Here is a 13,405-nt window from a genome sequence, read left to right as displayed (position 1 = left end):
GGCGGGGGCGGGGTCTGCGGCCGGCGTCCGCACGTGAGGCGGCGGCGGAGACGTCGTAGGGACTCCACCAGGCAGGCGTGCCGGCAATGAGTCCTGGCACCGCGCGGCACCCGCTCCTCGCTCCCTAAGGCTTCCGCCACGGCCTCAGCGTCTCGGTTTAACTGGACATAATTCTGCCTCGGAGTCAGCTAAGCACTGTAAGTGGTGACTAGTGTGTGCATCTTTGGTTCCCAGAGACCAGAGTCTCGGCCTCTTCCCTCTTCGTTTGCCCCTCGTTGCACCTTCCCTCGTAGTCAGTTCTTTCACTGATTAGGACTTCAGCTACTCGCTGGAGGCTCGAATCTCCTCATCCCCAGTTTTCTGAGTCACACATCCTGCCTCTGTGAGGTGGGACCCCTGCATTCTACTCTGAGACTACGTTTTATTTCTCGCTCAGATCCTTTTTGGATGAACACGGGGGTTAGGACAATGATTCTCAGCTGCGGCGATTTTGCCTCCCAGGAGGCAGTTGGCAATGTGTGGTCATTTTCAACCTCAAGTCTGGGAGAGAGGTGTTACTGGCATCTCTCCAGATGATAGAGGGTAGATATGGGTAGAGATCAGGCATGCTGCGACATGTTTTACAATACAAATGACAGCTCCCCACAATAAAGAATTACCTGGCCTGAAATGTCAGTATTGCTGAAGTTGAGAAACTCTGGGTTAGGAGAAGAAAACTGACTTTTCTCTGAACTCCCACTTACAAAGCGTCTTACCTAACTAGCACGTGCCCTTATTTTACAGATTGGGAAAGAGTTTCAGAGATGTTAAGTAATTTGCCGAAGTTATGTAGCTAGTAGCTCCCATTCCTTGCCTTGTACCATAAATTTCAACTGATTGAAATTGTTCTTAATACGGTTCAAAGAATTAACACCATATACAGTCTGCCAGAAATAATATTTTCTGCTTATTTGTGAGACTTAAATTTCAGATAACTCTTTTGCTGATTGATGTATTCTCATAACTTCAAATATCTCTGTATCTATCCTTGTTTTTACCCTTAAACATACAGAAGAATTAAGACATAAACAAAAATAAACACCACTAATCTTAAACATATAGCCTTGTTTTCTTTCAGACTTCTGGCCCTATGTTTACAATGAGCTCCTCCTGAGCAAAAGAACCCTGTACATTTTATCATTTATCAGAGTGAAACAATTAATTATAAAATGTATCAGAGACCACAGGAGTTCTAAGAGGTACCCCCAAAGATCTGCATTTGAGACATACTACTCCTTACCCTCATTGTGCCATAGGAACCCAATTCCTCTTCAGCAAAGTCAGTCACTCTGACCAGACAGTGACCCTTTTTCTTTGTTGCAATGAGCAGCCCAAGGTAGCCAGGTGACAACGTCACCTTCTAGTTTAATAGAACTGTTGGTGTGTCCTCTGGTGATTTTTATTTATTTTATGGATTCTTTTTTTTAATAGAGATATAATTGGCATATAACATTATATTAGGTTTAGGTGTACAACACAATGATTTGATATATGTATATATTGGGAAATGATCACCACAATCAGTTTAGCTAACATCTATCACCACATATAGTTACAGATTTTTTTCTTGTGATGAGAACTTTTAGGATTTATTCTCTTAGCAACTTTCAGATATATAGTACAATACTGTTAACTATAGTCACCATATATCACATTATATCCCTGGGCCTTATTTATCTTGTAAGTGGAAGTTTGTATCTTTTGACCACCTTGCTCTCATTTCACCCCCCATCCCCCTACTCTGGCAACCACCAATTTGTTCTCTGTATGTATGAATTAGTCTTTTGTTTAGATTCTACATATAAATGAAATTATATAGTATTTGTCTTTCTCTGTCTGACTTTTTTCACTTAGCATAATGCTTTCAGGGTCCATCCATGTTTTCACAAATGGCAAGATTTTCTTCTTTTTTATTGCTGAGTAATATTCCACCACGTGCGTGCATGCCTAAACTTCTTTATCTACTCACCTGTCAGTGGATGCACAGGTTGTTTCTATGTCTTGGCTATTGTCAGTAATGCTGCTATGAACATGAGGGTGCATATATCTTTTGATGTATAAGATAGAGATTTTTTTCCTTTGGATAAATACCCACAGTGGGATTGCTGGATCATATGGTAGTTCTATTTTTAATATTTTGAGGAACCTCCATACTGTTTTCCATAGTGGCTGCACCAATTTACATTCTCACCTGTAGAACACAAGGGTTCCCCTTTCTCCAAACCCTTGCCAATGCTTGTTATCTGTCTTTTTGATGCTGCCATTCTAACAGGTGTGAGGTGATAGCTCATTATGGTTTTGATTTGCATTTCCCTAACAATTAGTGACAATTGAACACCTTTTCATACACCTGTTGGCCTTACATATGGCTGCACTGGAAGCTGTCTATTCAGCTCCTCTGCCCATTTTTTAATCAAATTGGGGTTTTGTTTTTTTTGGGGGGTTGTTTGTTTTGTTTTGGGGGGATTGCTATTGAGTTGTATGAGTTCTTTATATATTTTGGATATTAACCTCTTGTCAGATATATAGTTTGCAAATGTTTTCTGCCATTTGGTAGGTTGCCTTTTCATTTTGTTTATGGTTTCCTTTGCTGTACAGAAGCTTCTTAGTTTGATGTAGTCCCACTTGTTTATTTTTGCTTTGGGTATCAAATCTAAAAAATCACTGCCAAGACTGATGTCAGGGAGCTTACCCCATGTTTGCGTCTAGGAGTTTTCCGGTTTCAGGTCTTATGTTTGAGTATTTAATCCAGTTTGAGTTGATATTTGTGTAGGATGTAAGATAGGGGTCCAGTTTCGTTCTTTTGCATGTAGTTGTCGCTTTTTCTAACACTGTTTATTGAAGAGACTGTCCTTTACCCATTGCATATTCTTGTTTGTTTGTTGTAAATTAATTTATCATACGTGTATGGGTTTATTTCTGGGTACTTTGCTTTGTTCCACTGATCTATGAGTCTGTTTTAAATGCCAATACCGTATTGGTTTTTTAATAAATTTATTTATTTGTGGTGGCCTTGGATCTTCGTTGCTGCGTGCGGGCTTTCTCTAGTTGCAGTGAGCGGAGGCTACTCTTTTTTTTTTTGTGGTACGTGGGCCTCTCACTGTTATGGCCTCTCCCGCTGCGGAGCACAGGCTCCGGATGCGCAGGCTCAGCGGCCATGGCTTACGGGCCCAGCCGCTCCACGGCACGTGGGATCTTCCCGGACCAGGGCACAAACCCGTGTCCCCTACATCGGCAGGCAGACTCTCAACCACTGCGCCACCAGGGAAGCCCTGGGGGCTACTCTTCATTGCAGTGCGTGGGCTTCTCATTGTGGTGGCTTCTTTTGTTGCAGAACACAGGCTCTAGGCATGCGGGCTTCAGTAGTTGTTGCACATGGGCCCTAGAGCATGTGGGATTCAGTAGTTGTGGCACACAGGCTCAGTAGTTGTGGCTCGTGGGTTCTAGAGCACAGGCTCAGTAGTTGTGGCACATGGGCTTAGTCGCTCCACAGCATGTGGGATCTTCCCAGACCAGGGATCAAACCCCTGTCTCCTGAGTTGGCAGGCAGATTCCTAACCACTGTGCCACCAGGGAAGTCACTATCATATTGTTTTGATACTACTGCTTTGTAATATATTTTGAAATCAGGAAGTGTGATGCCTGAAACTTTGTTCTTCTTTCTCAGGATTGCTTTGTCTATTAAGGGTCAGATTTTAGAATTATTTATTCTATGTCTGTGAAAAATGCCATTGGAATTTTGATAGGGATTGCATTTAATTTGTAGATTGCTTTGGTTAGTATGAACATTTTAGCAATATTAATTCTTCTGATCCATGAACACAGAATATCTTTCTATTTATTTGTGACTTCTTCAGTTTCTTTCATCAGTGTCTTGTAGTATTCAGTGTACAGGTCTTTCACATCCTTGGATATATATATATATATATATATATATATATATATATATATATATATATATATTTGTAGGCATTTTGTTCTTTTGATGCAATTGTAAATAAGACTGTTTTTTAAATTTCTCTTTCTGGTAGTTTGTTGTTAGTGTAGAAAAACACAACTGATTCTTGTACATTGATTTTGTATCCTGAACTTTACTGAATTTATTGGTTCTAACAGGTTTTTTTTGTGAAGTCTTTAAACTTTAGGATTTCCTATGTATAATACCATGTCATTTGAAAATAAAGACAGTTTTACTCTTCCTTTCTGATTTGGGTACCCTTTATTTTTCTTGCCTAATTGCTCTGGCTAGGACTCCCAGGACTATGTTAAATAAAAATGGCAAGAGTGGGCATCCTTGTCTTGTTCCTGATCTTAGAGGAAAAGCTTTCAGTTTTTCACCATTGACAATGATGTTTGCTGTGGGCTTGTCATATATGGCCTTTCTTATGTTGAGGTATGTTCCCTCTATACCCACTTTGTTGAGCGTTTTTATCAAGAATGGATGTTGAATTTTGTCAAATGCTTTTTCTGCATCTTAGATGATCATATGATTCTTATCCTTAATTTTGTTAATGTTGTGTATCAAGTTGATTGACTTGTAGATTTTGAACCATTCTTGCATCCTGAAATAAATCCCACTGGATCATGGTGTATGATCCTTTTAATGTATTGTTGAATTCAGTTTATTAATATTTTGTTGAGGATTTTTGTGTCTATATTTATCAAGGATATTGGCCTATAATTTTCTTTTTTTGTGGTGTCCTTTGTCTGGTTTTGGTATCATGGTAATGCTGGCCTTGTATAATTTGTTTGGAAGCATTCCATCTTCTTCAGTTTTTTGGAAGCATTTGAGAAGTATAGGTATTAAATTGTTGAATTTGGAAAAATTCACCAGTGAAGCCATCTTGGTCCTGGACTTTCGTTGTTGGGAGGTTTTTGATTACTGATTCAATCTCCTTACTAGTAATTGGTCTAGTCAGGTTTTCTGTTTCTTCATGATTCAATCTTGATAGATTGTATGTTTCTAGGAATTTGTCCATTTCTTCTAGTTGTCCAATTTGTTGGCATGTAATTGTTCATCATATTCTCCTATAAACCTTTGTATTTCTGTGGTATCAGTTATAATTTCTCCTCTTTCATTTCTGACCTTATTTGAGCCCTCTCCCCTTTTTTTCTTGGTTAGTCTAGCTAAAGCTGTTGATTTAGTTTATCCTCTCAAAGAACCAGCTTAGTTTCATCAATCTTTCCTGTTCTCTTTTTAGTCTCCATTTCATTCATTTCCACTCTGATCTTTATTATTTCCTTCCTTCTACTAACTAAGGGCTTAGTTTGTTCTTCTTTATGTAGTTCCTTAAGATGTAAAGTTAGGTTGTTTATTTGAGATCATTCTTTTTTCTTGACGTAGGCATTTATCACTAAGAACTTCCCTCTTAGAACTGCTTTTGCTGTAGCCCATAAATTTTTGTATGTTGTATATCCATTTTCATTTGTCTCAAGATATTTTTTGAGTTCTCTTTTTATTTCTTCTTTGGCACATTGATTGTTTGGTAGCATGTTGTTTAATCTGCATGTATTTGTGGATTTTCCAGTTTTCTTCTTGTAATTGACTTCTAGTTTCATACCATGGTTGAGAAAAATGCTCGGTATGATTTCAGTCTTCTTAGATCTATTGAGACTTGTTTTGTGACCTAACATATGATCTATCCTGGAGAATGTTTTAGGTGTGCTTGAGAAAAATGTATATTCTGCTACTTTTGGATGGAATGTTCTATAAATGTGTGTTAAGTTCATCTGGTCTAATGTGTTGTTGAAGTCCAATGTTTCTGTATTGATTTTCTGTCTAGTTGATCTATCCATTGATGAAAGTGAGTATTGAAGTGCCCTACTATTATTGTATTGCTATCTGTTTCTCCCTTTAAGTCTATTAATATTTGCTTTATATATTTAGGTGTTCTTATGTTGGGTGCATGTAAATCTACAAATACTATATCCTCTTGTTGGTTTGACCCCTTTATCATTATATAAAGAACTTCTTCATCTCCTATTACAGGTTTGTATTTAAGTCTGTTTTGTCTGATGTAAGTATAGCTACCACAGCTTTCTCTTGGTTTCTGTTTGCATAGACTATTTTTTCCCCATATCTTCACATTCTGTCTGTGTGTGTCCTTAAAGCTGATGGGAGTCTCTTGTGGGCAGCATATATTTGGGTCTTATTTTTCGTTGTTGTTGTTTTTAATCCATCAGCCATTCTATATCTTTCAACTGGAGAATTTTCTGAAGTCCATTTACATATAAAGTAATTATCAATAGGTATGAACTTATTACCATTTTGTTGATTGTTTTCTGGATGTTCTGTAATTCCTTTGTTCCTTTCTTCTTCTCTTGCTCTCTTCTGTGTGAGTGGATGATTTTCTATAGTGGTAACCTTAAATGTCTTTATCTTTTGTGTATCTACTATAGGTTTTTGTTTTGTGATTATCATGAGGCTTACATGAAATATCTTTTAAGTCTATTTTAAGTTGATAATAACTTAAGTTTGAACACATTGTAAAGCTCTACATTTTTACCCCCACCCACATTTTATATTTTTTGATTTCACAATTTACATCTTTTTATCTTGTGTACACATTAACAAATTATAGTAGCTGTAGTTATTCTCTAGGTTTATAAGTGATTAACCTACCACCATTACAACATTAGATTATTCTGAATTTAACTGCATTTCATTAAGGTCTTTTTCTGGGAATTTATCTTGTTCCTTTGTTTGGAACGTATTTCTCTGTGTCTTCCATTTTCTTTGACTCTCTGTGTTGGCTCTAATGCCACCTCTCTCAGTCTTGAAGGAGTGGTCTCATTTAGGAGATGCACTTTAGCATTCAGCCCTGCCCTAGCTCATGCTTTTCTCTTAAACCTTTGTGGTTATCCAGGCAGCCTTCCGTGTTCTTATAGGCTCCCGGTAGCGGAGGGTGTGCCAAGCTCTGTCAGCATCCAGTCAGCACCTGGATGCAGACTGAATGGAAGCCAGACCCTGAGGCAGCACCTTTTAAAGGTGTAAATATACCTCTTCGGGGAAAGTCTAGGAGATGTATCTGTCTGCGCCCTCTGCGCTGAGCCCTGGGAGGGATATCCCGTTTAAAACTGTTTCTTTATTTGCTATCATCCCATTGAACCCATGAACACAAGGCCCGCTGGTCACCAGTGCCAGGCTAGCAGGAGGTGTGTCCTCTCCGCGGCAGTCCCAGAACCCCGGGTGGCAGAAGTGTGCATAAGCTCCTTTCTCACAGGCACCAGCAGTCTGGAGCGGGGCAGAGAGAGAGCATGAAGGTGGCCCCCATGGGCCTCCCTGGTCTCTGGAGAGGAGTGCAGCCAGCCCCTCAGGCCGCACCTATTAACAAGCTGATATTCCTCTCTCCTGGAGAGACTGCTGCCTCTGCACTGGCCCCAAGGAGGGTTAACTGGTGAAGACCTGTTGCTCTATTTGTTACAGTCCTATGGTACCCTTGAACAGAAGCCTCAGTGGCCACCAGAGCCAGGAGATCAAGTGGCATCTTCTGGGCAGCAGCCACTAAAATTGGGGCATCAGCGATGTACATGAGCTCCTTTCTGGGAGATACTGGTGACCTGGAGCGAGGCAGAGGGAGAGCGGAAAGAGGCACCCACCAGCCTCTGTGGTTTCTGGAGAGCGTTACAGTCGCCCCCTAGAAGTGTTTTAAATTAGAAGGCTGTCCCTCAGCCTTTTAAGGTAAGCGACTAGCCTCTTTCATGGAAAGACTGGGTGCATTTCAGTCTGCTGCCTCTGCACTGGGCCCTGGAGGATTAGCCACCGAGAATCCACGCACTCTAAGAACTGTCTATTCGATTAGTTCACTATAGCCTTGTGGGTCTCATGAATGCAAGCTCTGTTGGCTTTCAGAGCTAGATGTTTTGGGGTCCATTTCTGAGGTGGAAGTCTTAAAAGTTGTAGCACCAGTTGTGGGGTCCAAGCCCTTCGCTCCTCAGGGAGAAGCTGAGAGTTTTGAGTTCTCTCCCGGTTTTATGTCACTGCATGGGGGTGAGGTTTATGGTGAGGTGGCGTCTCACCTACCCATCTTGATGTGGGTTTTTTGGTTCCTCTAATGTGTAAGAGCTGTTCAGCTACTTTCTGGATATCTTTCAAAGGAAGTTGTTCTGTGTGTAAGTGTAGATTCAGTGTGTCTGTGAGAGGTGAGTTCAGGATTCTCCTGTGTTGCCATTTTGAACCAGCAAAACATTGTACAGATTCTTACAAGAAATGCTGCATCGCCAACATTCTTGATGGAATAGGTATTGATATTATGTGGGAAAACATGAATGTCAGTGATTGAATTGAGAAATGATTCAGGAATGTTGGACTCAATGAGAAGTTTTAAGACTACCTTAACCAATTTATTTCATTCATATTTTTCGTTCAGTGTGTGCGCAAGAACTAAATATTACAACCTGTGTCTAGTTAAGTATAAAGGGCTCTTTTACTAAGTGGTAATGTTCAAGTGATAAGGAGGTATGTGTTACAGTTTTTAATTGGCCGTATTTTTCTTTCTTAGTGGTATATAATAAACTAACAGTGTATCTTACAATAGGTGTATCATAAGATTTAATCAAATGTGGTTCATATCTTAAAATAATAATTCTCTAAAAATGATCATAAATTGTTTCATTTGATCCTCCTATGAATACTGTGAGATAAGACAAATGAAACTCAGGTAATTTTCATTTTCTTATAGGTGAGGTGGTGTTTTATTTTATACTTTTGAACCTAACCTAAAAAAACAGTTCAGTGATTTGTTTTCTGTAACATTCAACCACAAATTTAAAGCATTTTTACTGTTGAGTCGATCATGATCCATAATGACACCTTTTTGAAACTGGGATATTATAAATGGAAGACGAAAGATGGGAGTTAAGCATAGGTGTTTTATGTGTGGAGTCAGGGAATACTCAGATACGACAGAAATTCCTGGACAGGAAGCAAAAGATCAAGCCTGGGAGAAATGTGGTGATACGAAGTTATCTCAAATCTGGTCAAAGTGCTTTTATGGCGTTTATTACCATATTATAGATTTCTGTCTTGTTCTTGAATCCTTCAAAGGTGGCTCATTTTCTCCTAATACTGTGCCTTCAGATTTTATAGCTGTCAGTAGCTACTGCCTGGTTGGTAGTCAGGTTCTTGCTTCCATGCAAAAGAAACCAATTCTGGAAGAGTTGTTAGTTTACAGAATCGGTGCGAAGGCTGGCATAAACCAGGCTCAGACAATGATAGAGGCCAAGAGAGTCCAGGTACCCAAGAACCCGGTTAGCTGCCCAGAGTCTGGGAGGACCAGTATTTTGGCCTTTCAGTTTCCTCCCGTCAAAAGTTGTATGTTGTTCAATTCTCCAAATGGAAATTCAGAGCCTGGGCAGCCAGCAAAACTACATGTATACTGGATTATTGTATATTATGCCATATATATTTTGTTTAAATATGGCTGAATAGAACATTTAATATACACACTTCATAAAGCCATGTTTAACTCTAAGGAATTATTTTTTTTTATTATTGCTCTTTTAAAGAGCCCTCTTAAGTACAGTTAGCCCTCCGTATCTACAGGTTCTGCATCCATGGATTCAACCAACTGTGGATCAAAAACTTAAAAAAAAAAATTCCAGAAAGTTCCAAAAAAGCTAAACTTGAATTTGCCATGCATCGGCAACGGTTTACATAGCATTTGCATTGTATTACTTATTATAAGTAATCTAGAGATCATTTAAAGTATATGGGGAGGATGTGCATAGGTTATATGCAAATAATATACCATTTTATATAAGGGACTTGGGCATCTGCAGATTTTGGTGTCCAGAAGGGATGCTCGAACCAATCCCCTGCAGGTACTGAGGGACAGACAGCAATACGGGAAAAACCACACAACGTCCCCAAAACTACAACGTTCATCCTGCTATGGGCGTGGCCATTTTATTAATTCCTTCCTTCCCAAAAGTTAAAATATATAGGGGTATTTCTCTCCTGCAAAACGAATCCAATTTTATTGTGAAATATTATATGATTCACTTTATTTGCTGAAATTCACCTATAAAACCAGGTATGCCTGTAGATGGTAGAGGGCCATTTTTAGACATTTCTTAATTATGCCAAGCTCCAGTGGTCACTTGACTTCCATCTCTGAATTCATAGTCTTGAAGTATCTAAACATAATTTATCTATTTGTTTATTGCCTACTGCAAAGGTAATGAATGATTAAAAATTTGCAACATTGCAGAAATGAAGAACAAAGAGTGATAAGTCCCCATAACCCTGCCGTCAGAGATAACTACTGGGGTTTTTTTGTTTGTTTATTTGTTTTTTATTGACGTGTAGTTGATTTACAGTGTTGTGCTAATCCCTGCTGTACAGCAGAGTGACTCAGTTACGCACATACACACAATTCTTTTTTTCATATTCTTTTCCATTATGGTTTATCCCAGGGTCTTGAATGTACTTCCCTGTGCTATAGAGTAGGACCTTGTTGTTTATCTATCCTGGATATAATAGTTTACATCTGCTAATCTCAAACTCCTAGTCCATCCCACCCCCTGCCCCCTCCCTCTTGGCAACCACAAGTCTGTTCTGTATGTCTGAGAGTCTGTTTCTGTTTTGTAAGGGATAATTACTGTTAACAGCTTGGTAGCTCTTACTCCAAACTGCCTGGGTTCCATTTCCAGCTTTTTCATTTAGCTGGCAGCCTTGGACCAGTTAGTTTTCCTCATGCTGCCTCAATTTCCTCATTGTAATAGTACTGGCTTACAGGGCTTTGTGAGGGGGTTGTGAGGGTTTAATAAGATGATATGTAAGGTAATGGTTCCTGCTTAACTATTCATTAAGTGCTCAATGAATACAATTTTTTGTACATGTGTTCATCCCGATAGGCTAGATTATGTTGCAATAACAAACAACCCCCAAAGTCTCAGTGATTTAACACAACAAAAGTTTATTTCCTGCCAATGCTGCATGTCTTACACAGATTGGCAGGGTGGTTTCTCCATGCAGTCACTCAGGGACCCAGGGTAGGGAGATTCCGCCATGTCGTGGTCACACGCTGGAATACAAGGCCCCTTGAGTCACCATAGCAGTAAAAATAGACTGTAAAATCTCACATGGACTTTTTACTGCCTCAGCCCATAATTCTCCACATCCAGTTACAATTTATTGGTCATAGCTGTAAGTAAACTGGGAAATGTGGAGTGAAGAATATCTGGTGAATGCTACTACCTCTGTCACAATCTACTTCTTCCCTTCAGCATGGTATAATATTATTCAAACTGTGTTGCAATTTTTCAGTTTCTTTAAACTTATCATGGACATCTCTCCATATCAGTACATATTCATTCATTCATTCATTCATTCATTCATTATTAAGCCCTTCCACGTGTCAGACATTGTTCTAGGTACGGGATATACCAATGAAGAAAACATTTGATAATCCCTACTTTCATATAGTTTACTGCATTGCAAACAGATAGGAAATATAATATTTTTGAAGTACAATATGTTAGAAAGTAATAAATATTATGGTGTGAAATAGGGGAAATGTAGAGGGTGTCCTGAGGATACACTTTTAAATAGAATGATCATGGAAGGCCTCTTTGAGGTGATTTGATTTAAATTCTGAAAGGTATGAAGAAGTCAGCCTTGTGATTATTTCTAGAGGATGAGTGTTTCAAGAATATAAAATGATTAGTGTGGTTTGGTGATGTGTACGTGAAAATGCATTTTTCTATTTTCGTATGTGTTTAAAATTTTCCATGAATAAAAGTTAAAAATGAAAAAGTAGCCCTGGTTGTAAAACCCACATCCAAATTTTATACCTGCATTTTGGAAAAACAAAATCATGACAGAAAATTTAATAGACCTTCTCAATTAAAAAAGAAAGATTTTATCAATTTACTTCCTCAGAAACAATGTTTTAACTTGTTTATTTCTCTGCGTCCTCACTAAATCTGGGTACTAAACAATCTAGCATTTGATTACATATTGCTGTTTACCCCTGCATACTTGTGTATGTTAGACTTATTTTTCTTATTATTTGTTAAACTCTTAATCATTACCTTTTTATCTCCCTTTCTATCATTCCTTTAATGTGATTACACATATTATACATTCTCTATGAAAATTATAGATTGAGAAATAGAACTTAGTGATGACCTTGTTAAATACAACATCAGTCCCTAATCATTCTTACAGCATGTTGCTGTGTTGAGAATGTAAAAGAAAGAAAAAAGTAAGCTACACAAAATAGTACATCCACAAGCAATTTAAAAGTTTTGAGGATTAGAGAGCTGGCTCAAAAATACTTTAGGTACTTTTTTCAAGTAATTGGCCGATGTGAGGTATAGTTTGAAGAGAGACTTTTCTTAGTCACATCCTTATCATGATTCTTCCACTAAAAATTTTGTTCTTCCAGTGATTTACTTTCCGTTGCCATGGAACTAGGCTACATGGCACAAACATTTTGAGTAAATTCTGTCAGTTTTTCCTTAAAATGACCAAGTGTCTCAACAATTAGATGATAATGATTGACGCAAAAAAATGAAATCAGCCCAAAGAGTTTACTGGACTCTCTCATACTTACTTGGCTAGATTGTGAGGCCACACCCAGACCCCAAGGAGGAGTGTCTGAGAGATCACTGAACACCCCTGCATTTAAGGGAACTGATGACAGGCTTGGTCAAGCAGTGAGGAAGACTCTCGTCAGGGCAAATTTGGTCAGTGTTAGTCATCCAACCAGAACATCATGTTTAAAGGAAAATGCATGACGCTGCTAGGAAGCTATTTTGGAAGAGCTGGGCCAAAGAAAAGAGAATTACAAATTTAGAGAGAATTGCACTTCGGTGACACAGATAACTTGGAAGTCTGATGCATAAAAAGTTTTGTTTTCATTATTCAGTTCACCCTAGTCATGATGTATTTTGTGAGGCAAGATCTCTGTTTTGAGAACAATGTTGTTACCTCAGGAAGGAAGGATTACTGCATTATACTGACATTCAGTTGGAAACATTTTTAGGATTTGGAATGATTAATTTTTCAGTATCAGACTGTCTACTCACAGGCCTTATTTAATAATAAAAACAGTTTTAGAATAATGGCCATACCTCAATGTCAAACGCAGAAAACATATAGCATCATCTTAGTTCAAAGGTCACAAAATTTCTTTGAGACCATGAACAGTAATTTTGATCTCTGAACTTAATTGCCTCATCTGAAAACTAGGGATACAGATTACCTTCCTTCTGCATTTTACTGGTATGGTTTGAGTATACCAAAATCCTGAGCCTGGTTCTTCCAGGCAGAAACCCGAACAAAGGGAAAAATAAAGAATCATAAAAGAACCATTCCTGTGGCCCTTCAAACGATTGTTCCCTATGTTAATTACTAATC

At 38.6% G+C, this 13,405-nt stretch overlaps 1 long non-coding RNA gene across 1 annotated transcript in view; it reads left to right on the top strand.

Moving 5' to 3' along the window:
• Window positions 1–5: 5 nt before the first annotated feature.
• Window positions 6–13,405, top strand: part of LOC137223594 (uncharacterized) — a 92,841-nt gene continuing 79,441 nt past the window's right edge. The window contains exon 1 of the long non-coding RNA XR_010942939.1: window positions 6–197. This is a non-coding gene — a long non-coding RNA (uncharacterized lncRNA). The remainder of the gene's footprint in view (window positions 198–13,405) is intronic.

This window comes from Pseudorca crassidens, chromosome 1, assembly GCF_039906515.1.
Source record: "Pseudorca crassidens isolate mPseCra1 chromosome 1, mPseCra1.hap1, whole genome shotgun sequence".
NCBI lineage: Eukaryota > Metazoa > Chordata > Mammalia > Artiodactyla > Delphinidae > Pseudorca > Pseudorca crassidens.
This window is presented reverse-complemented; position numbering and strand designations above follow the sequence as displayed.